Source organism: Sus scrofa, chromosome 13, assembly GCF_054392235.1.
Source record: "Sus scrofa isolate SSC_HxYL_T2T_F1_AM1 chromosome 13, Sscrofa_HxYL_maternal_Yorkshire_Landrace_v2.0, whole genome shotgun sequence".
Lineage (NCBI taxonomy): Eukaryota > Metazoa > Chordata > Mammalia > Artiodactyla > Suidae > Sus > Sus scrofa.
In genome coordinates this window covers 83,111,840-83,136,650 of record NC_139395.1, presented here as the reverse complement: position 1 = coordinate 83,136,650, position 24,811 = coordinate 83,111,840, and the positions used below count along the sequence as shown (strand labels likewise).

At 38.5% G+C, this 24,811-nt stretch overlaps 1 protein-coding gene across 11 annotated transcripts in view; it reads right to left on the bottom strand.

Annotated features, from left to right (window-relative positions):
* Positions 1 to 24,811, bottom strand: part of PPARG (peroxisome proliferator activated receptor gamma) — a 133,953-nt gene that overhangs the window by 74,717 nt on the left and 34,425 nt on the right. For 2 of the 11 annotated variants that reach the window (XM_084987140.1, XM_084987141.1), the window contains exon 3: positions 16,394 to 16,449. The exons of the other annotated variants lie outside the window; for them this stretch is intronic. The gene's annotated coding sequence lies outside the window, so the exon portion shown is untranslated. The remainder of the gene's footprint in view (positions 1 to 16,393; positions 16,450 to 24,811) is intronic. 11 annotated transcript variants of the gene reach the window in all.

Genomic DNA, 24,811 nt, shown 5'->3' with positions numbered 1-24,811 from the left:
CTATCACACTGTAGCACTAGGTCACTTAAGAAATAACTTGCTCACAAATTAAAATGGACAAAATAAACTGAGCCAATCTCATTTGTATATAATTATGTAAGTGTTTTGTCTTAAGATGTTGAAAAGACACTATATTTTATTTTACCACTAAGCACCCAAGCATCCCTTCATCCAATACCTCCTGAGTGCCAGGTATTATTCTAGGCATCAGAGATAATACATTCACAAGCCAACATTCCCATTCTCATTTAGTTCACATTTAACTATATTTATCAAAAATTACCAAACACACCTAAAAGAGGGATCTTTTGGCTTACTTAACTCTGAAGGTCAGTTAGCATGTGCTGATACCAGAAATAATATATTTGCTTAAGTAGAGTCATTGCCATCAGTGGATGCAGTATGTGATCGCCAGAAAATTTATGAGAGTTTTAACATGCACATGAATTTATTTATCCCCAAGGTCTTAAGATTGCCCAGTGCCTTACTCTTTATAATATCAAAACCTGAAGGATATTATAACAAGATGCGTAAAGAGCATGCTAGTGAATGGAACTGTAATGTAAGGTGTTGGAGCTTTGGTCCACGTCTGCGTGTTGTGTACAAAAACTGGTTATCTGCACTTTGCATGTAAAGGATCCTTCAATAAAAAAGTCTATTATCTTCTATCCTTTGGAGAACCCCCTCAGAAAGACAGTCCTTGGAAGTTTTAACAGCGTGAGGAGAAAGGGGCAAAGACCACCTTCCTTATGTACTTTCACAAAAGCTAACCCAGTTTCCCCTACTGAGGGATGCCAGGCTTTGTGCAATGTAAGGTGAGATGAAGATTGTCCGCCCTTGGACTTTGGAGACACCAAGGTATAGATGTGACTATGGGTACAGTGCACACCAGCAGCAGGAGAAAGAATGGGGACAATCAGGAATAATGATAGAATGAGGAGGGTGACAGCTTAATTCTATCCTAGTTTAGGACATTTGAAAAAAAAAGGTCAGTGTGGCATTTGAGAAGGCTACTCCAGTATTCGGTTTTCAATATTATTCATGAAACTTGCCTTCGGCCAAAAGAATCTGAATATTACTCAGCCAAAAAAACTCCCCAAATTTTGGTATATTTAGGAGAAGGCAACTAGAATAGTAACAGCTGTGACTGATTCCATAACAAAAAGTAAAAGAATGTCTAAAAACATGTAATTAATAAAATCATGTTATAGCTGTATGAAGTTTTATTAAGAAAGCATGATTCAGTGTTTAGAATGATTTATATCAAATATTCCTATAAAATAGAATATTTTTCCTGTCATGTTATCCTTGAAAACCAATTAAAATCTTGCTCTTTTTTTAAAAACCAAGGTCACACCAGTTATAACATTATGTAAATTTCACATGTACAACATTACATTTCATCTTCTGTCTACACGACAGTGTGCTCACCATCAAAAGTCTAATTTCCCTCCATTATCAAACAATTGACCACTTTTGTCCATTTTGCCCTCCCCTCTGACCCCCTTTCCTTCTGATAACCATCAATCTGTTCTCTGAATCTATGTAAAAACCTTGGTTTTTTTCTGGTGGGGGAGAACTATAGGTTAAATTCAGATTTCATTCTCTGGACTGAATTTGAGTTTTCTTGTCTTTTTATGGCTACCCCTGGAGCATATGGAAGTTTCCAGGCTAGAGGCTGAATAGGAGCTGCAGCTGCAGGCCTACAACCACAGCCACAGCAATGCCAGATCTGAGCTGCATCTGTGACCTATGCTGCTGCATGCGGCAACGCTGGATCCTTAACCCACTGAGCGAGGCCAGGGATCAAAACTGCATCCTCATGGATACTAGTTGGATTCTTAACCCACTGAGCCATATCAAGAACTCCTGAATTGGGATTTTTACAACTTCTTTAATTGCTTTTTCTTTTCTGTAAAACAAGCTATGTTGGTAAAAGTTGGAAAAGCACATATAGTATTCTTTTCTTTGGCGACAGCCCCATTTAAAAGGTTGCTTCCTTTCCTGCTACAAGTGCTATGACACCTATACTAGTTCCTAAAGTTCAGGAAGCTCCCTGAGAGTATGAGGTCTAATATCTGTGAGGATCCCTGGGGCCTTGCACGGTGTCCCTAGTTGGCAGAAAGCACGTGTTTATTGTTTGTGCTGGAGATGACAGCCATGAGACAAACAGCTGCCTGGCACATCTGTCTCATGTGGGTCATTCTAGGAGGAGTTCAGAGACCTCAGGAGCTGACAACAGCCTCAAATTTCTTCTGGTTCCATCAGGACTGAAATTTCCCCAAGGTTCTCTAAAGGAAGCCACATAACTGCCAACAAACAGAAATACTGAAGCTCCCCTCCCCCCTGCCCAGCTCTGCTGCCGCCTCTTCCTAGTGCAGCTCAAGTTGGCTCGGAACCCCACCTTCTAGTGGGGTTGCATCACTTCGGAGTTTCTCCATAGTCACAGGGAACACAACGTGGGAGAAATGATGCTCCAGTGGGACACATGCCTTTTAGAAGAACAAATAATTCTGTCAATTTCATAGCAACTGTCCCAGCAAGCCCGGGATTCCCATGGAAAGAGACAAAGGAAGGCTGCCATTGAAATCATCTGGGTCATTTTTTTTTCTGAAGGCAAGATCCAGTCTTCTTTAATCAAAAACTGTAATTTGGTTCAGATTAAAAAAAAAACCAAACATTTTCTATACAGGATTAATATTTTAAATATATCATTTTGATTAAAAGAAAAATAACTCAGTAAAATGATGTTAGCTTATAGACAATAGCTCCAGTAGATGTGTATTCAATATTTTAAAGGGACTTCTTACTATTACATTTAGAATGGATAAACAGCAAGGTCCTACTGTACAGCACAGGGAACTCTATCCAATCTCCTGGGACAGACCATGATGGGAAAGAATATATAAATATATATATATATTTATAAAAGAATATATAGGAGTTCCCATCGTGGCGCAGTGGTTAACGAATCTGACTAGGAACCAGGAGGTTGAGGGTTCGATCCCTGGCCTTGCTCAGTGGGTTAAGGATCTGGCGTTGCCGTGAGCTGTGGTGTAGGTTGCAGATTCGGCTCGGATCCCACGTTGCTGTGGCTCTGGTGTAGGCTGGCAGCTACAGCTCTGATTAGGCCCCTAGCCTGGGAACCTCCATATGCTGCGGGAGCGGCCCAAGAAATGGCAAAAAAAAAGCCAAAAAAAAAAAAAGAATATATATAACTGAGTCACTTTGCTGTACAGCAGAGATTGGCACAACATTGTAAATGATCAGTACTTTAATTAAAAAATAAAAGGTCTTCTTGGGAGTTCCTGTCTTGGCTCAGTGGAAACAAATCTGATTAGCATCCATGAGGACACAGGTTTGATCCGGGGCCTCACTCAGTGGGTTAAGGATCTGGCATCGCTGTAAGCTGGTGGTGTAGGTTGCGGATGTGGCTTGGAACCCATGTTGCAGTGGCTGTGGCACAGACTGGCAGCTACCACTCCCATTTGACCCCTAGCCTGGGAACCTCCATATGCCATGGGTGTAGCCCTAAAATTAAAAAAAAAAGACAAATAAATAAATAAATAAAAGGTCTTTTTGACCCTGGAGCAATGTAGTATATGGAAAAGCACAGTAACATTGAAGCCAGAAAGCCTAGGTTTTAGGTTCTTATATGGGTTCAGACTTGTGTCAATTCTTTGGGCTCACAATACTCATCTCTAGAATGAGAAGACCTTTCCACAAGACAGAATAATCCTTGAAGTCCTTTTGGGTTCTAATGTGGAGTAGTTAGCAGCATGCCTGCAACAAGTTTATTTAAAGTATAATGGAAATTCTGTATATTGTAGTCTTAGTCATGGTCTAATCCTGAGTTACTATTCTTTTCATACCTGATGGCTAATTGGGTGACAGCATGAAAAGCACCTTTATCTGGAAACTTCCTTCTTCCCCCACCAAAAAGTTAACTTGCCTGAAATACCTGAAGAAAAAAAAAACCTAACCTGTCTAACCACTTTCTAGGGATCAGCTAAACACTTTTCAAGTCATCATACCTTTGAGCCAAAGACATACCACCTAAACTATGTTAACTTGTATTTGCATGTAATATTTGAAATTCTCCAGTAATTTGGTTTCCAGCCCAATAAAATACCATGGGCAGTATTATCAACTGACCCACATTTGTGTTGTGGGAAATCCTAAACTTCTAAAACATGTTATCTTCTTCATTGATCAGACGTTATCAATTAATTTTTCAAGATCAACTATATGGAGATTCTCTGGGTAACAAAGCCTATCTCTGGTGACCCATGCTAGAACTTCACAATCCTAAAGCAAGCTCAGAGCTGCAGAGCTATATGCAAGTTCACTTTGTGTAAAATAAGTACTTTACCAGTTTTGCAAACTGTCCTAAAGGAAATATGTGGACTTTTCAGACCACAGACTCACGTAACTTAATACCAGGATGATGAATATATTCAAACTCTTTTAATTCTTCATAAGGAAAATGGATTCCTGAGAAATCAAGGAATTTGCCCAAGGTATCGCTCAGATATTTAGAAGCAGAGTTTGAGCTAGAAAGCAGGTTTCATCATTCCTGGTCCAAAGCTCCAACTGTGCTCCATCTCAATAAAATGATGCAATAAAGCATTCAAATAAATTGCTCCAATCAATTAGTCTTAATGCCAACAACCATGCCAGAAATCTATCAACATGAAAGCATTCATACCATATGACTCACTTTATGTAGGTGATTCTCTGTGGGAATGCCAGTTAATCACAGTCTAGAGACAGTGCTTTCTACAAAGGAAGCACTCCAGAACAACTTGATAATTAACATTTGGTGATATCGGGTCAATCAATTCAGGAGCCCATTTTGCTGACAAATGTCCTTTTGCCTCAACGCACAGATTCCTCATGAGTCATCCTAGCATTCTGAAGTTCTCTGGTACTAACTGCTGTCCTCTCTATTGACATAGTTCCACTAATGAAAATTACAGCATTGCTGTGTGAAAATTTCTGCTCTGAGGTAATCATACTCTAATTTTTAAAAAGTACCTAGAATTGTACAGTGATTTGATCTCTTTTGAAACTCACAATGATGCTGGGAGATCCTTTAAAGCAAAACAAGAAAATGACAGCAGCTATTGAATAGACCTTTAATATGGAATCTGATAATGGTTTTGGCTATAAAGTTACCCTTATTTTTCTACCAACTCTCTAACTGCTATCATGAATAAAATGGGTCTACTTATGCTAAGTGAACTTTGAAAATTCATACTTGCTTTTGAAGATTTTGTACTTGTATCCATTTCTTTGTGAAACATACATTCATAAAACATATTTAAGAGCAACAGAGTGGTCAGCTGATGACTGTTATCACTGTTTCACTAATGAAGTCATCATGTGCAATACTTAAATTTTTGATAAGAATTCATAATACTATAGTTTTGAAAGCCTCTTCTGCTCCAGGCACTGATTTATTTAAATTAACCTTTTTAATTAATTAATTTATTTTTCATTTTTGGCTACCTCCTGGATCCAAGCCACAGTTGTGACCTAAGCTGCTGCAGCAATGCCAGAGTCTTTAGCCCACTGTGCTGGGTCAGGGATGGAACCTGCGTCCTGGCACTGCAGAAATGCCACTGATCACATTATACCACAATGAGAACTTCCATTTAAATCATCTTTAATTCTCACAACTATGCTTTTAGATGAGAAAACAGAGGCTCCGAGAGATAAAGTGACATGCCCAAACTAAAAATGCTTGTAAAGTGACAGAGTTTGAATTCTAACACGTCTGTTTGACTCTACACCATGTTGACTAAAGACAAATAGATAAAACTTTATAGACAAAACCCACTGCCAAATGTTTTTGAAAGATACTGTTTTCTAGTCTTTGCACCTTTCCTCCTCAATGGAAACGTTTTGATTTTCCTTAAAGGACAGAAAACACTTGCTTTTCTACATGGAAACTTTTTTTATTTTATTTTATTTTATTTTCCCACTGTACAGCAAGGGGGTCAGGTCATCCATGGAAACTTTTTTGAAAGTAACATTTTATTTTTACAGAACCAATCCATGTTCATTACTGAAAATTTTAAAACACAGGTTGGTAAAAATAAAACCATTATATTTCTACTACTCAGAGATTGTCAGTGTTGAATTCTAGTGTATATCTAACTGGATCTTTTTCTGGGTATGTGTGTGATCCTAAGTATATATATAAGCATACAAAATATGTACCCATACACATAGTATTTGTATTTTTTAGTGGAAATGAGACAGTACTTGCTGGTGGTAACCTACTTTTCAAAGTCAGTAATCTCTATCTTTCCTTTTCAGTAAATTTTTAATTCAAACAATACCCAGTCCATGTTTAAATTTCCCCAGTGGACCCAAAATATTCTTTGAAACTGGTTTGTTCCAAACTGGAATCTAATATCTAGGATGAAGATATCCATTTGGTTCTATGTCCCTTAAGTCTTTTAAAGTCTAGTACAGCCATCCTTCCCCATCCCTAGCTTCACTTAACTTTTAAGGCCATAGACTAATTGAAGAGGTCAGGCCAGTTACCAGGTAGAATGTCTCACCCTCTGGAGTTGTCTGGTTGTTTTCCTGTGGTATCATTCAGCTTGTTTCCCACAGACTGGATGTCTCTGTTTCCTACTCCACCACATCAGAGACATGAGACATGACTGACCATTAGCGATGCTGGGATTGATTACTAACTTAGAATGATAAAAGTCTTTTTCTTTTCTTTTCTTTTTTGCTTTTTAGGGCTACATCCATGGCATATGGAGGTTCCCAGTCTAGGGGTCAAATTGTAGCTATAGCTTCCGGCCTATGTCACAGCAACACAGGATCCCAGCCACGTCTGCGACCTACACCACAGTTGATGGCAACGCTGGATCCTTAACCCACTGAGCGAGGAGGCCAGGGATGGAACCCGCAACCTCATGGTTCCTAGTTGGATTTGTTTCCGCTATGCCACAACAGGAACTCCAGAATGATGAAAGTCTGATCTCTCCATTGTGGGGTTACTCTTCTATTCTTGCAACTGGGAAGTAATCTCTGAGCCATTACTGTGGAATTACAGGCATGTCAGTTTCACCAATCATTCACTTAAAGGTTTTAACACAATCATCTTTTCCTGAATCAATACTCTGAGTGTATTAAATGAAGTTTTTTTTCTCATTCTATCACTCCTTCTACATTTATTAGCTGGCATTTTTCTATGAGGTAGAGCTTTCCTTAAGAACTAAAGCAATGTAGATACCCTACAGTTCCTACTGCAAAGGAAAAATAAATGTTTAATCTGTTCTCTGCTACTAGAAAGATAGCTTCAATTTCAAAACTTCTTGGTTAGGCATATCTGCTTCTTCTGTTCACTGAAGGCTCATAGCATAAAATACTTACATGTCTAAGTTGTTTAACTTAGATAAAACTTAAGTTTTTTCAATTATTTTTAGAGAATTTTATGTCAGCTTCACTTTTCTGTTATCTTTGGTACCATGACAGTTAAAACCAAGGCATCCATCCCCTGGTTCTTTAGTTATCTAATCCTTTTTCTTTTTATTGTATATACAAAGCCACTTATTAACCCCTAAGAATATAACTAAGGCTTCCTTTTTACTTAACAATCTCCATTAATAGCGACTTTCAGTTTTTTAGCAAGTGGCTATTCCTAACTTATGGGGAATAAGTAGAATACAAATTTAACTGGTTCCTCCAAAGTTATGCTGTGTGTCAGCATAGCTTTAGGAAGGGTACCTAAGATTCCTGTCAGGTTTGTGGACTAATTAAACCACATTCCAACCACCTAGTTTTCTCTTTATACTCCAGGGGTGCTTTTCCTTCAGACACTCCAAACTCTAGGAAGTTAAGATGCTATGTTCTTATATTTACAAACATGAGCTCCATTTTAATAAACTTTTCATTTTAAATATTTGGGAACATCTAATTGCAGACAAAAGGAAGGAGAGAAAGACCAAACCATGAAGACAGATAAGAAACAACTTTTTCACCTCTAAGATAAGTGTGCCCGACCTCAATAAAAATAAAAACAAAATTGAGTTTTAGGTCAGTCTTCCTCCTAATTATGTTTTTATTGTATTTATCTATTGCACACACTCAGATGAATAGCTCAAAATGCCTGGAGTCATTCTGGGCAAGCTGACAAGTATCCTACACTTTGAAATGAGAAGTGGGAAGGAGGCCAGATTGCTTAATTGTGACTTGGAATCTGAGGAGGTAGACAAGCCAAAATCTTTATGGGGATCCAAAGAGTACAACTTCTTCCTTAGGCAGCAGGAGAAAACAATGGGCCAGATCCTCATTCTGTGTAATTTTATAGGATGATTCCATTGTTTCCTTCATGTACTGCCTGAAGGGGAAGTGTATTGTTATCTGTGGAGAGCTTCCATAAGAGAGTTACAGGGGATGAGAACATAGCCCCAGGGAGATTAACGAATGATGTGACATTTAGTCTCCTATGGAATTTTCAGATAAACATTTTAGAAATGGCGTACCTGAAAGACCTATGTATTGAGGTCAGGAAGTTTCAGTGACCATGAGTTACTGAGACAAGGAATATGCGCGGTGATGAAAGGGGGTTTGAAAAGAGCAATTGGAAGGTGGGATTAATAGGGGATTGAGAAGGGATATGGGCTTCAAAGATAACAGAAATGTGAACACGAGATTTTCACCTTTGTAGGTAGTCTGAAAGGACATTTTGTCTAAACCCTCTTCATTTACAGTTGGGGACACCAAGGCACAAGGGGGTTAAGTGACTGGCCTAAGATAATACAGAGTTAGTGACAAAGTCAAAGCTAGAATCCATGATATCTTGATTACTGCACCCTCTCTCTAGTTCCACTAAACCAGATTATTTTCAACCAGTCCCTTACTTTGCGGAGGGATATCTACACATGTGTAGTCTTAAGAAGTCCCAGAAGAAAAGCGTTATAAGAGCTTCTTTTTTTTTTTTTTTTTTTGTCTTTTTGCCATTTCTTGGGCTGCTCCCTTGGCATGTGGAGGTTCCCAGGCTAGGGGTCTAATCGGAGCTGTAGCCACCGGCCTACGCCAGAGCCACAGCAACCTGGGATACGAGCCGCATCTGCGACCTACACCATAGCTCACGGCAACGCCGGATCCTTAACCCACTGAGCAAGGCCAGGGATCGAACCTGCAACCTCATGGTTCCTAGTCGGATTCGTTAACCACTGCGCCACGATGGGAACTCCAGGCCTTTAGTCATTTTATGAATAAGACATCCGCAGAGATTGAGACATGAAAGAGATTCATTTTTTATATAATATTTTTCTACTGATGACAGAATAATGATTACAATCTAGGCCTTTAATGTAGGATCTAAGATCTGGTATTCATACAGTTGGCATAAGGAAGAAGGAAAAGATGTTAGCTAAATTCAAGAGTAAAGAGGCAAAATTTTATAATTGGAAAGAAGCAAAGGCCAGGGATCAACCTTCAGTGCTGCCACAAACTCCATTTATGAACTTAGGCAAATAACAATGGCTCTGGTCTTAATTCCTCATTTATAAAGAGGAGACAAGGAAAGGAGAGTAGATTAGATAATATTTTCTTTTAACTCTTCCATTCAATAAATTTTATTTTTATTTTTTGGTCATTTTTGTCTTTTAGGGTCACACCCATATACAGGTTCCCAGGCTAGGGGTCTAATTGGAGCTGTAGCCACTGGCCTACGCCACAGCTCATGGCAACGCCAGATCCTTAACCCACTGAGCGAGGACAGGGATTGAACCCACAACCTCATAGTTTCTAATCTGATTCATTTCTGCTGCGCCATGACAGGAACTCCCATTCAATAAATTTTATAGGTTAAGAGCTCACTGATTACAAACTCTAGTCCCCAGTGACAATCATGCCTAACATATTATTAACAGGTTAAGAGTATTGTGGCTGTCAGCTGCCCACACATCCACTTACTCACTCACCTTACTGTTCACTATTTCCTAACGCATAGCTTCAGTTCTATTCAAAAGGATGTATCTACTCACCCCTGTATACCTGTGGTATACTGTAGCTGCTCAAAAAATGCTAAGCGGATTCATTAGCATGTGAATGAATGTGTATATTCCTACTTTCTGCCATCCACCAGGACTTGTTTCTGGTTTCCTGATCTTATTTATGCTGTAACACTTAATGATACTACTTTTCTTGATGGGCACAAAGTAAATGCTCTTTGAATGCCAATTTATTAGTTCTTACCCTCACTGTACACAGTCAATACCACATAATTTACACCTACTTGTTTCACATGTTTGTTTTCTTTCTCTAGGTATATTGTTAAGTCCTTTGAAAACATGAGAGTGTATGCCTTTTATTTCATTTATTCTTAATATAGCATTACAGGAGTTCCTGTCGTGGCGCAATGGAACCGAATCCAACTGGGAAGCATAAAGTTGCAGGTTCAATCCCTGGCCTTGCTCAGTGGGTCAAGGATCCGGTGTTGCCGTGAGCTGTGGTGTAGGTCTCAGATGCGGCTCAGATCCTTTGTTGCTGTGGTTGTGGTGTAGGCTGGCAGTTGTAGCTCCGATTTGACCCCTGGCCTGGGAACCTCCATATGCCACAGGTGTGGCCCTAAAAAGCAAAATAAGATAAAATAAAATAAAAATTAGAAAAAATATATAGCATTAGAGGTTCATGACTCGATTGACTGTTAATTCCAAACAGGTAGTGTATTGTCTTCAAAGGCCTTTAGGAAAGTGCCCTACTCCAAACTTAAAGGTTCCCAAGAAGCTTGGCCCCTTGTTTGACTTTCAGAAGAAAGTAAAAAAGATGATTATCATTCTTTGAATTCTGCCTGACCCTCTGCAACCCCAAAGATCATTATTCAAACACAATACTCCTTTTCCTTCCTTTCTTTCCCTGGTTTTCATCATTAGTTCTTTAGACTCAATTCTGTTTTGGGGTACCAAAAGCTCTAGTATAATTAATTTCATAAGTTGTACATAGAAAGTCTTGGACAGTGAAGGAGCCTAGGGTTCTAGTCAAGGCTCTACTACTTAACTTATTATGTCTTTGGACAAATCACTGAGCATTTCCAGGCTTCAGTTTTCTCATATGTAAAATGGGAAGTAATATCTGCCTTGCCTTATAAGGAATTAAATATATATTAGAATTAAATATGTTACTATATGGAAGAATTTTATACATTTTAAAGCTCTATGCAAAAGTAAGATATTATTATTTTCCTGTTGTTACCAGAACACTAGAAGCATTTTCCATAAGGTTATAATTTAGGAGCTTCACTGAATAAACATTAAAAAATATATATGTGAAAGAAAGTTGAAAGGAACTATGCTATGTTGCTACGGTTAGGTATTTCTGGGTGATGGGATTATGAGTGCTTATTTTTTGCTTTATACTTTTCTACATCTTTTTCAATAGCAGCTATTACTCTTAGAATTTGAAAAGTTATTTTAAGTAAAATAAAGACACCATGCAACAATTGAGCATTTAAAAAAATGGCTATCAAATCCAGCGGGCTCTTTAAAAGAGAGCATCAAAAAAGCAAGCATTTTAATAGTTGAAAAAATTAAATTTCTAAGTAGGTTATTAAGGTAAATAGCAGAGATGTTTAGCTAAGCCTTTCATAGAAGATGAAAGTTATCAAGAATAATGTGTTTCCATTTTTCTAAAGAACTATTATCTTCCATCTTTTTTTTTTTCTCTGAAGTGTTTCTACTAGATACCAGCATCACAGTCCTCATAGAGTATCAAGAGGTAGGTATCAACATGGCAAACCTCAGACAGGAAGCCCAACGTTACTGTTGCATAAAAGATACCACAAGCTCCTGACCTGGTTCTTGTCCTCCGCCTCTCCACTCTCCCCAAGAGCAACCAGCATTAATCTGGTGGATCTTGTGATGTTCAAAATGTGTTCACAAATCAATTTTCTAGCTCAGCTCTCGTTCCTTCCTGAGAACTCTCATCAGTAGCTTTCTGATTCCAGCAGTGTCTCAACCTGAAGATCATCTTCCCTTTAATCTGTTCTCAACATTCCTACTCTTTACGCTTCCCCAGCACTGTCTCTGAGGGATTAAATGGCATGACCATATACTTTATGACCCAAACTGGGTACTGTGAAGAGGGAAAGAAAGCCACAGGCATAAACTGAGACTGCCACAGGCAACCAGGACACAGAATCACTTTAAAAGGAAGCAAAATGAGGGGAATTAAAAGAGAGAGGTTTGACGGTGTTTTTGGTCCTGGCAACCAGAAACTAGGTCAAGGCTGCCATAGTTTTCCTACACTATCTTCCACTTGTAAGGGTTGCTAGCTCTTAAACTGGGAATTACATTAGCACTTCTGTTGAAAATCTATAATTAACGTAAATTTTCTTTGTTTCTCTTTTCTTCTTTTTTGTAATGTTAAAGGTTTGCACAGGGCAGTTGTTTTGCAAAGGAGGGTGGGAATTGCAAGGGTTTTACCCCAGGCTGTCTTGCATTAAGAATTGTCGCATTTGGCCACTTTTCAAGGAAACAGATGTGAAGTAAGTAATGCCCATTTGGATTACAAATCTCATTTTAATATCTTTCAACATAAATAACAATAGTCAATATATTTATTTTAAGGTTTTCTGTAGGTGGGCAAACATTACCCACATAAGAACCACATTCTAGAAAAGCTTACTTCAGTGAGGACAGTAAAATAAAGCTTGGTTTGATGGCTATAACTCACCAAAGCACTGAAAATAGCAAAGACCATAATAACTCAGTGCAGTATATTCTTAACACTTGGGAAGTCTTAATCCTAAACCTAAACTATTGAAATTACTGTATTGGGGGTTATTACTAAATTTGCCACGGTCCCTAAAGCAACATAGCCTTGGATGGTACCAGTCATAACATAGTCTTTGAAGAGTAACCCAGTTCTAATATAGATTAAAAACCATAATTACAAATTCCTAACAACAAACCCTAGACATCAATCTGAAGCTGCAAGTGAACAGATGAAGCTACCTTGAAAAAAATTAACAATACTATGACTCCAATTTTGCATCACAAGGGGCCCCTTTATCTGATGGATCAGATAAGTTCATTTACATCCACAGTCATGAATAAGACTAAGATTTGGGGCTATTCAAAATAAAGGTGGAAAACATTTAGAAGTATCTTTAGAGCAAATAAAGATGTTAAACTGCAAAGAGTTATATGGTAGAACCAGAGAGACAAAATTAGGTCAAGTGAACAGTTGAAGGAAATGGTGGGAGTATGAAGGAGCTGTTGGAGGAATGAAGGATAGGGAGATTTCCACAACAAAGTATCAAATAATCTGTAAGGCTTATACAGTCTTTTCAAGTGCACAAAGCATTTTTACATACATTATCTTTTCAATCTTGAGAAATAGGAATTATTTCCATTTTATTGAAAACTGAGGCCCAGAGAAGCTAAGGTCAAGGTCAGTCGACCAGGAAGTAAAATCTGAACTTAAAAAATTTAACCCAAATCAACAAACATTCACTGAATGAACCCAGTCAAAAAGCACTGCCATTTACAAGACACTGTGGGAAATACAGAGAAGAGTAAGCCTGCCCTCAAGGAATTTATATCTTGCTGAAGAAACAAGCTGCAAACAGGTGAAAAGTTGAGTAATGATTCATGATGTGAATAAGAATTCCAGCCAATGATAGAAGAGATGTCACAAGGTAGCACCTGATGAATTGCCAAATACATGGAAAAATGACTCGGTTTCACAGGGAGCGAGGAGAGCATTATCAAGATGGGATGGTTCCTGGAAGATATGGGATTTCAGCTATGGCCTATACATGAGCAAGATATAGATACAACAAGAGCATGGCCTCCTAAAAAACAGCAACCATGTACCTATGGCCCCTGACCCATGGATACATCTGTTCATATCTGTGTCACAGAACCTCAACAGGTATCATTGTATGAATAAAGACTACTGTTGCCCAACCAACTGATGAATGGATTAACAATGCATGAACGAACACCTGGAGAGGAGGTATGGAGCACTCTAGGCAAGGGGGAAGGATCAAAGTATGTCTGGGGGATAGCAAATGCAAATATTAGCATGCTTACAGGAGGCTAGTAGTGGCTTATCCAGCGTTACATGGTTAGAGGATGTAGCAGGAGCTATAACATCGGTCCCCTGACTTCCAGGGAGGAAGAAAGGTGTACATGGAAAGAATATTTACTTTAAAGTGAGATAAACTTCAACCAGAGTCTGAGTATCACCACATTGTACTGGGGTATAACTTTGGGCAAAGTACTTCCCCTCTTTAAGTCTCAGTGGCCTCACTTGTGAAATAGAACTGTTGTGAGGATTGAAAGAAATAATGTAGGCAAAGCACTTAGAACTGCTTGGCACAGAGTGAGTGTAAATATTAGTTTCCTTCTCCCAGACCACATTTTATTTTATTTTATTTTGGGGCCACTACTGCAGCATGAGGACATTCCCAGGCCAGGGATCAAACTCATGCCCCACATAGCAGCAACCCAAGCCCCTGAAGTGACAGCGATGGATCCTTAACCCACTGTGTCACAAGGGAACTTCCCAGAACACATTTTAAAAGGTGCTTTAAATTATTAAAAGATTTTTCTTTAGCATTATCACCACTGGAAAGATCCTCTGTACAGGTGCCTCATGACTTAATTTACTCGAATCTGATATAGATAGAACTTTTGATATTGCTCTCTACTGCCCACACATGTATATCTATAACGTCAGTAGGAATAACTTTTATATAGCTGCATTACATATGGAGGTCAGTTATGGAAGAGCACATATTTTGATGAAATTAGCAATGCTGAGGAATGTACTGATATACTTGGTTCTCCGAGGTTAGAATTATATAAAAACCCCACATACAAATAAAAATAAATGCAATATAACTTCCATCAACCATCAAAAGCCCTTAATGTACTAAAAGTTGTTCCTATACCTTTAGAAAAAAAAAAAAATGAATACTAAGCAAAAAAAAAAGGGCATTTAAAAAGTGATTTGTTTTTTAAAGTGGCTTCCAGAGCATTTCCTGAGATGATCTTTAATATTTTCTTGATTTTTAATATTTTCTCTATCTTTAGCAAAATGTCATTTGCTATTCAAAAATGCAACAAAGACATTAAAAGTTCCTGAATCATCAACTCAAAATTATCTAAATTCAATTTAAACCTTTTTTAATCCCACAATATTTACCAAGACAGAAAAATGGCTTACTATGTTCAAGAAAGATTTTACATAACCAGGAGTGAAAAGGGCTTTCTGACTGACCAACTGAACCAGAAACTCAATTTACCAAGAACAATGTACAGCCCAGTTCATCAACATTTCACAAGACTACCCTCTGGCAAAAGAGTTGGAAAAATGTTAAATCGACAATTAGCATAAAACAGTCTCAGCATGTAAGGTAGGTAGATATTTTGCTGAAAAGAACAATGTGACTTTTCCATCAGAGAGCAGACCCCTGGGTCCTGACCTTTCTTTCATCATGCCTCTTCTTTCTGGCTTCTTCGATACCAGTTATCCTACTAAGAAGGTTGGTTCTTTCTCTATTTCTAGGCTCTTCACTCTTCCAATCCTAGATGCTCTCCCTCTGCAATCTCATTACAGAAGGCTTCAAAGATGAAGGATCTATTGAGACCAAATCTCTATCTCTGTCCCCGTGGTCTTAACTGTGCCTCAGCCCTACATACAAATACCTGTTTGATGTGTCTATTGAAATATCTCAGCTGATGCCTCAGTTTGATTGTCAGCATAAAAATCACTGCCTCAAATCCTCAGATCAGGTAAAATCACCCTGTTATCATTCCAAACAGCTCCTTACTCTTTCCCTCCCTCATAGGACTCATCATTTGTCATTGCTTTCTCATTGTCTGCTTTTCCCATTTCATTCTAAACCCAAGGTAGCCATGATCCCTGCAGCACCCCCATACTAGCCCAACAAACATAGATGAAAGCCTTGGAAGACTTGAGTTTTAGTGTTGGTTGGTTTTAGTAACTTGCTGTGTTATTCTAGGAAATCATTTAATTTCTCCAGACCTCCTTTTGTTCTTTTCTTTTTTTCCTTTTACTGCCACACTTGCTGCATTTGGAAGTTCCTGGCTCGGGGTTGAATCAGAGCTGCAGCTGCAGCCTACATCATAGCCACAGCAACACTGGACTCCAGCTGCATCTGCGAACTATGCCGCAGCTTGGGGCAACTCTAGATCCTTAATCCACTGAGCAAGGCCAGGGATCAAACCTGCATCCTCACAGACACTATGTCGAGTTCTTAACCCACTGAGCCACAACGGGAACTTCTCCAGGGCTCTTTTGTAAAAGGAAGGGAGCTGCATTTGACCAGAGTTGCTCAAGCATCACTAATGTGTGTGTCTCTTTCAAAGGAAGAAAAAAATGTACAGACCTGCCAAGGCTATATTCACAAGCTCCCCAGAGGTCCTCTATCCCAGGTCAAGAAATCTAATGGAAGAAACCATGAAAATGTCCTTGAATTGTGAAATCTGGGCTTTCTAATGACCTTTTAGGTTACCACTGACATAACAACACAGTATTTTAAAATTCTGAAACTCTCTAAGAATTTATTTATGGCTCCCCAAGAATCTATAGATCCTATTTTGAGAAAGAGATGGTCTAAAATTAAACCATTCTAAGAAAGTGGGTGTTTGTTTTCCTGAGTACTTTTTTTTTGGGGGGGGGGCACCTGCAGCATATGGAAGTTCCCAGGCCTGGGGTTGAATTGGAGCTGTAGCTGAGGCCTATACCACAGCCATAGCAACACAGGATCTGAGCCACAGCTGCAACCTACACCACAGCTCATGGCAATGCTTAATCCACTAAGCGAGGCCAGGGACCGAACCCAAAACCTCATGGTTCCTAGTCGGATTTGTTTCCACTGCGCCACAATGGGAACTCTGGAAACTGGGACTCTTGTACATTGCTAGTGAGAATGTAAAAAATGCAGGAGCTGTGGAAAACAGTTTGGCAGCTCCTCAAAAGGTTAATAAAAAATTGCCATATAGCCAGCAATTCTACCCCTAGGTATATACCATAAATAATTGAAAACAGAGATTTGAACAGATTTTTGAATACTTGAATGTTCATTGCAGCATTATCCATAATAGCTAAAAGGTGAAACAACCCAAGAGTCCATTAACAGACAAATCAATAAACAAAATGTGTTATATACATACAGTGGAATATTATTCACCGGAAACAGGAATGGAATTTTTGAAACATGTTCCAACAGTTTAAAAACACTGTGCTAAGTGAAATAAGCCATATACCAAAGGACAAATAATGCATGACTCCACATAACTGAAACTGGCAAATTCACAAAGAAAGAAAGTAGACTAGAGGTAACCATGGGCTGAGGGATGGGAGGGGGGTGTTACTGCTGAATGGGCGGAGTTTCTGTCTGAGGTGATGAAAAAGTTTTGGGTATAGACAGAGCCGCTGTTTGTACAACATTGTGCATGTAAGTAATGTCACTGAGCTGTATTCTTAAAAGTGGTTAAAATGGCAAACTTTTTGTTTCATGTACTTTACCACAATAAATAAAAAGTGAGAGAAGATGGGCAGTTTGTTATTTACTGGCTGGACATCTGAATTGCCATCCTGTTAATGATCTAGTAGAGATATGAAATATATAGCATGTTATTTTAATAGGAAACTTGTTCTACAGTCATGGACCTCAAGAATTATCAGTAATAAGTGTATGACTAATCACCTAGTCTATCTGCTTATTTTGGAATTAAGAGGTCTCCATAACTGGTTGGTACCTATCAAATAGTACAAACTCTAATTCTATGGCTTAAGTTAATTATTAATTACCCTTAGTGATGAATGTTAAAGACTTCAAGGATAACTGAAAAATAGTTGAACTATAAATCTAATTATTCTGATTTCTTATTACCCTTTTTATTCCCTTCTAAAGGAGGTGATAATAAATGATTAAATGGCTATCAGAATCAAGGACAGAAAGGTTATAGCACAACTGTTCCACCCTGTAGGTTGTAAGAGCAGAAAATACTATTATTCCTATTTTTATCTCATAGTACATGTGTTTTGCAAGGAAAAAACCAGAGCTTTTCCAGTGCTTTTTTTCACATAGTTTGTTTGCTTTGCTTTCAATCTGATGACTGATTCTGATAGAAGCAAGTGCCATTCTTGGCTGAAAAATCCTGGGATTTTAACACCTCTTTTATGACATGAATCTATGTTTCAAAGGACTTCCCTGAATATAACTCAACTGTACTATAGAACAATTACCTCTTACTAGTTCTGTAGACTTCAAGTCTGAGACCTTTCTCAGCAAAGCCAAAAAGCATGCATACCAGCAGCCATCTTACAAGTTCTGCTGTGGTTTTCACTCTCTTTTTATTTGGGCTCCTCACTCCCTACCACCTTTTTTTGGCCACACATGCAGCATACGGAAATTCCCAGGCCAGGGATCCAACCTGCACCATAGCAGCGACCTAAGCCACTGCAGTGACAACACCAGATCCTTAACCTGCTGCACCACAAGGGAAATCCTCCTGACTCTCTTTTTAAAAAAACTTGCCAACTAAGTAGAAAAAGAAACCTCTTTAGTTTTTCCTAGGCTGCTTTGAATTAAACCCCCACGTGGAGAAAGGTGACATTTATTCCCAATAAATACTCTGTTCTTCAGGCTTATCTTTCCTGGACATTTTACCTAATGCCCAGAGGCCAGGTTCTTGGATTGTCTAAATATAAACAAAATGCTTGTATCCTGTCTGAGACCTCATCTGCCAAGGTTCCACTCAGTTTACTAGATTTATAAGTGGTTCTAACTCTCTAGGCACAGAGGTTGTAGCAGAAGTGGTGACACCGCCTATGTACAGGCAAATAGAACAGCTAAAATAATATCAACAGCCGTCCAAAGAGGAAGAAGCAAATTGGGTTAAAACACCTAGCTTCCTTCTCTTTTACCACTCGATTCTTTTCATTCTACCCCTCTTACTTCAATTTACAAGCTAACCTCTTTCAACACAACCTGTATGGAGAGCACAGTATCTCAGTCACTCGTAGGGAGAGTGCCTGTTTCGAAAAAAATAAACAAATACTTAAAACTGAACAAACTTTTAAGGGAGAAATGAAAATCAATCACCCTTTTCCTTCAAGTTCATAATTTCATAGGATGGTTGATTCTATAAGCTGTGCTACTTATCTTGATTCAAAATCCAGGAAAACTATATGGCTTGCTGGGAACATTCAGGTTTTGGATACTTGGTTGTCTTGCCCAGTATTTCAGCTTCTACCCAAGAATCAGAGAGCCATTTCTTAAAGTCAGCATTTTCATGTCTCCCATGTAAGCAAATACTCTAAATTTTTCTCTCAGGCTAAGGGAAAACCAACAATGATTTGCAGGCTTAAAGCCTGGTAATGAAGGAGACAAAGGTATCCTCAGGTGATCAGATCACTGAAGACAAAGTCCGCTAACAGAGAGATGTCAGCTCTGGTTCTAATTCCTCATCAGAGTGATGAGGAGAATCAGTGACTCCCAAAGTAGCACTAAGTAAAATTAATAATATTCTGGAAAGTCGTATAAAGTATATAAAAGCATACATTTGGAAAAATACTCTCCCATTCAATCCTCTTATTGAAGAACATTAATCAGAGATGTCTCTGTTGATTTTGTTACAGCTGCAACTTTTCCACTGTACGGAGCATTAAAGTTACAAACTGGCTTGCTGGTTGAGTGGTCTGGAAAAGGTATATTCTGTCTCACCCGACTGCTATAAATTCAAATCCATTTCCTCTAGTTCTCAGCTCATTTTGGCACGATACTTCTAACTAAAGGTGTAATAAACTATATTGTCATACTTCAGGGTTTTTACAACTCCATCTACCATATTTGGGTGTGTGTAGGGGGAAGCAAAACACAGAAGGAAGTAAAGGATATTATGGTGACATTTTGTAACCTTTAGCTAGCTGGGGACAACTGAAATCATGTGTTTAAGATGGGAAGCATTACTAATTTGGGATGACATCTTGTGGCTTTTTTTCTTACACCAGCATCACTACATTTGTTCAGAAATAGATTTCTGATTTCCTCAAAATCACTTTTCCTCCTTAAAATAAAACACAATTCCTTTTTATAAAGGCAACATTCTTGGTAAAATTTAAACTGACCAGTGAAGGAAAACTAGAATACTAATTTGTAAGTTCCTACAAAAGATAATTTTGAAAAATCCTAAGATTTCCATTAACTGTCAGTCAATTCCTCAAGTATATAGTTCCCTTTTCACAAAAAACCAACACAGCAACCAAATGAAAAAAACAATTTAATGAGGTAGTACAGTGAAAAGTGACTATCTCTAACATAATTAATACGCTCCTGAAATGTCACAGGGGAGACTGAGAAGAGAGATCAAAGAGGAGAAAAATAACCAGAAGCCTCTGTAGTGGTGACATTTTGTAATTCAGCATTCATTCATTCAATATATATTTATTGAGCCATTATAATCAGAGTGTAGGACAGAGTCCTTGCCTCAAGGGTTTACAGTTAGGGAGTTCCCATCGTGGCTAAGCAGTTAATCAACCTGACTAGTATCCATGAGTATGCAGGTTCAATCCCTTGCCTTGCTCAGAGGGTTAAGGATCTGGCGTTCCTGTGAGCTGTGGTGTAGCTTGCAGACTTGGTTGTGGTGTAGGCCGGCAGCTGTACTTCTGATTGGACCCCTAGCCTGGGAACCTCCATGTGCCATGGGGGCAGCCCTAAAAAGACAAAAAAAAAAAAAGAGTTTACAGTTAGTAATACGTTGACATTTTAATCATTTTTATTTTTTATTTATCTTTAATGATTTTTATTTTTTTCCATTATAGTTGTTTACAGTGTTCTGTCAATTTTCTACTGTAGCAAAGTGACCCACTTAATCATTTTAAATAAGAGGTAAAGGGATATAGGCAGAAATTTTGACTTGAGGACTTAAAATTCTAAAAATTACCTCGGTATCTTTAATTTTTGTTATTCCTACAAGTTCCTTTCACATATAAAGTTATAGGATTGCCCCATCTGTAAACAGATCACAGTTGTCCCAGTCCACAATGCTTAGGAAATTAAGGAATGGAAAGGTGTTTGGGAGCCACTTGCCTACCTGACGCTAATTTGTCGAACATATGGGAAAGCAGAGGCTGGGAGAGGGAAAGTGACTGATTAAGGTCTCTTAGCCGCCATGTCTTTTTTTTTTTTTTTTTTTTTTTTTTAATTTTGGGGTTTTTTTTGTTTGGTTTGGTTTGGTTGTTTTTTTTTTTTTTTTTTTTTTTTTTTTGTCTTTTAGGGCCGCACCCTCTGCATATGGAGGTTCCCAGGCTAGGGGTCTAATCGGAGCTGTAGCTGCCAGCCTATGCCAGAGCCATAGCAACACAGGATCTGAGCCACGTCTGCGACCTACACCACAGCTCATGGCAATGCCGGATCCTTAACCCACTGAGCGAGGCCAGGGATGGAATCCACATCCTCATGGATCCTAGTCGGGTTCGCTAACCACTGAGCCATGACGGAAACTCCCTTTTTTTATGAACTTTCTTCCAAGTAAGCTATAACTATGGAGATAATTACAACTAGTGCTTTTAAAAAAAAAAACTATGTTTATCTGATACCTTTCTCATCTACCCTTCCTCTGATCTCCACTGGGACAATAATCTCCAGACTTAGTGGGAGCAGTCTTTTCTCATATAGTCTGGCTCTTTTTCATGTCTTTTCTGAGACCTCACCCCTATACTATCTCCTCCTTCTCCACTGATTTGCATTCTTCTCTACTTTCCTGGATTCAGCTTTTCTAGAGCTGTCATATTTGCTGCCCCGATTCTCAACTGTCCAAAAATCCCTCTCCATTTGTATACCCCATCATCTTCAAAGCCCCCAGGATTCCCATTCCTCCCAGTATACCTAACCTATAATCTTAAACAAAGATCACCCCCTTGCAGCTGTTAATGGCCTTATTTCTTTTTTGTATTCTTGACAGCTCATTGTCAGGTTACAATATTTCAGTTAAAAAAAAAAAATGTGAGCTTGGGAGTCAGAAGGATCTTGCTTTAAATTAGATTCCACCCTTTGGCAGGTTATTTCACCTGCTAAACTTCACTTTATTCACCTGTAAAATGGGGATAATAATAATTTCTACAATACAGGGTTGTGTAAGGATGAAATACAATTACATATGTGAAGTTAATATCACAATGCTAGTTATATAAGGCATACTAAGTGCTGTTTTCTTTTCCTCTTCTTAAAACTCTCCCTGTTTGCCAGTGGTGACCCTCCCTACTCTTGCCATCCTCGCATCCTCCCCTTTTAAACTTTACCTGATGCTGCTTGTTTTTGAGACCTTGGCTTTCAAAGCCTTCTTCACTTCCTGCTCATGACATGCAAGACAGTTTTGGCTTTTGAAATGAGGTTTGGTGCCGAATCTCCACATCTCTCTAGGGCATTTCTACCAAGTTATTCCACCTTCACTTCGGATTCAACAAATCTAACATCAAGCTCATCTTTCTTCCTCCAGAGTCCCTCCTCCCTCTTTCTTCCATTTCTCTATGCATTAGGCAAAAATTCACTTCTGATTCTTTTTTTCTCTTTCAGCCTCTTTAATTTTTGTTCAGTCAAATCTTACATTATCAAAATAACTCTCTCACTCGTCTCTTCCAAATGGAGGTTTTGTCACACCTCTCTCCTGTCCCCAAATCTTCAAGTTCCCCAACGCCTCCTAGACAAAGCCCCAAACCTTCACTCTAGCCTTTGCATCCTGCCAAACTTAGCCCTTTTCCTTTCTTAGGCTCCCACATTTCCAGAGTGCCATGTACCCCCAATATCTCGAAATTCCTTCCCCATGATGCTCCTCATGTTTTATCTTATTTCCAGCTTCTTCACTCTCATGTCCCTGTATCCATGCTTCCAGGGTTCAGCTCAGGTATAAGCATCTTGGAAGCAACCACACACACACACTCTTAAAGCTCTGCAGATATCTTTTCTTCTATGAACTTTTACTACATGTTTTTCCTCAGCCACACATCACCCAGCTCTGCGACTTAGTTCTTTTATGTGGTCAGTGTTGGTATTACCTTTGAAACAAGGCTGAAAGCAAGGAATGTCAAAATTCCACTTCTGTCTAGAACAGGGCTGGATATGTAAAAGTAGCTTGTAAACACTTGTTTCATAAATAAACCACACAAATAGGAACAACAACAACAAACCTCCATACAAATAACTATTCTAGCCGTTATCTGACTTCAAAACCCTGCTTCAAAGGCTACAGAAGATCGAAAGGCTGTAACAAGTCTGTGAACTGAATAGTCCTCATCTCCGAATTAACCAGGTAAGAAGTAGCTGACAAAGTACCTATCTGCTTTTATGGACAGCTTTTCCACACTTACAAAAATAAAAGAAAAATAAAAGAAGACAAAGAAGCCCAGGCAAAAGTTAAATCTATAAAATACATATTATATCACAGAAATTATTTTCCCAAAGTAATTCAATGTTATAACATGATTTGCACCTCAGGTAAATTTAAAAATCATATTTAGGCAAGAGTGCTAATAATACTATGTTTAATTAGTGGAAATAAAAGTACATCTGAATCATTTAACTTTAATTATGTTATAATTTCAAAATTTGCATAATCCTTGCTAGGAACTGTTTTAAGTAGTAGGGATGCCCAGAAGACAGTCTCTGTTCTCAAGAAGCTCACTCCACTAAAAACTAACCACAAGGTCAACAATAATAGGATATAATAATTGGGACATTCCAGGCATGAACCCAATGCTGTGAGGGGAACAATGAGCCATCTGGGTGGCCAAACCCTCATAGCTGTGGTCACAAATGGAGGCCATGAGACCAAGGGGGCAGGTTTGGGTCGACCACAAAGTCTGTAATGCTCGTTCCTAGGAAGAGGGGTGAAATGCAAACGTGTTTGAAAAAGAAATCTGGATGAAACTGAAATAGTGGATCGGGTTGGAGAGACAATTTGCAATGACTCCGATGAGGAATAAGGAAAATGTGAACATCAGTGAATATTAAAAAGCTGGGAAAACGAATTTATAGTAGAGCAATCAGCAGGTTTGTACATAAAGGCTTTTTTTTTTTTTTTTTTCCCCACCATACCGGATATTAGGGAGCAGAAGTGTACAAAGGATTTAATCTCCTTATACTTTTACTGGCTGTTGCTATTATTGTTACTCCAAACGCTGATGGGGAAGAGATGAAGTTACTTCACATATTGAGAATATAAGTTGGCAACATTTTTTTGCCACTTAGGGTGAAAGTCAAGTCACTGCATGCCTCAACTCACCTCAGTCATTCTTGAAAGGAAAGGCACTTAAATGAAGTTAGTCCGCTTTGTCAGAAACAGAGGTACTGAATTTTTAAAAATGGGACTGCTTCTAGGAAACACTTTTTCTGGTGACTCCGTGCTAAGGTAACAGATTTATTACATCTCACCCTTTTCATGTACGTGCATAATATAAAATTTTAAGAAGGAATTAACACAACGAAGGAGCTTAATGCACTTCCTGAACAAAGACATTAGAGAGAGTCTCCCAAAGCAATAGAAATAAAAGCAAAAATAAACCAATGGGACCTAATCAAACTGACAAGCTTTTGTACAGCAAAGGAAACCAAAAAGAAAACAAAAGGGCAACTTACAGAATGGGAGAAAATAGTTTCAAATGACACAACAGACAAGAGCTTAATCTCTAAAATATACAAGCAACTTACACAACTCAACAGCAAAAAAGCCAACAATCCAATGGAAAAATGAGCAGAAGACCTGAATAGATATTTCTCTAAGGAAGATATACAGATGGACAA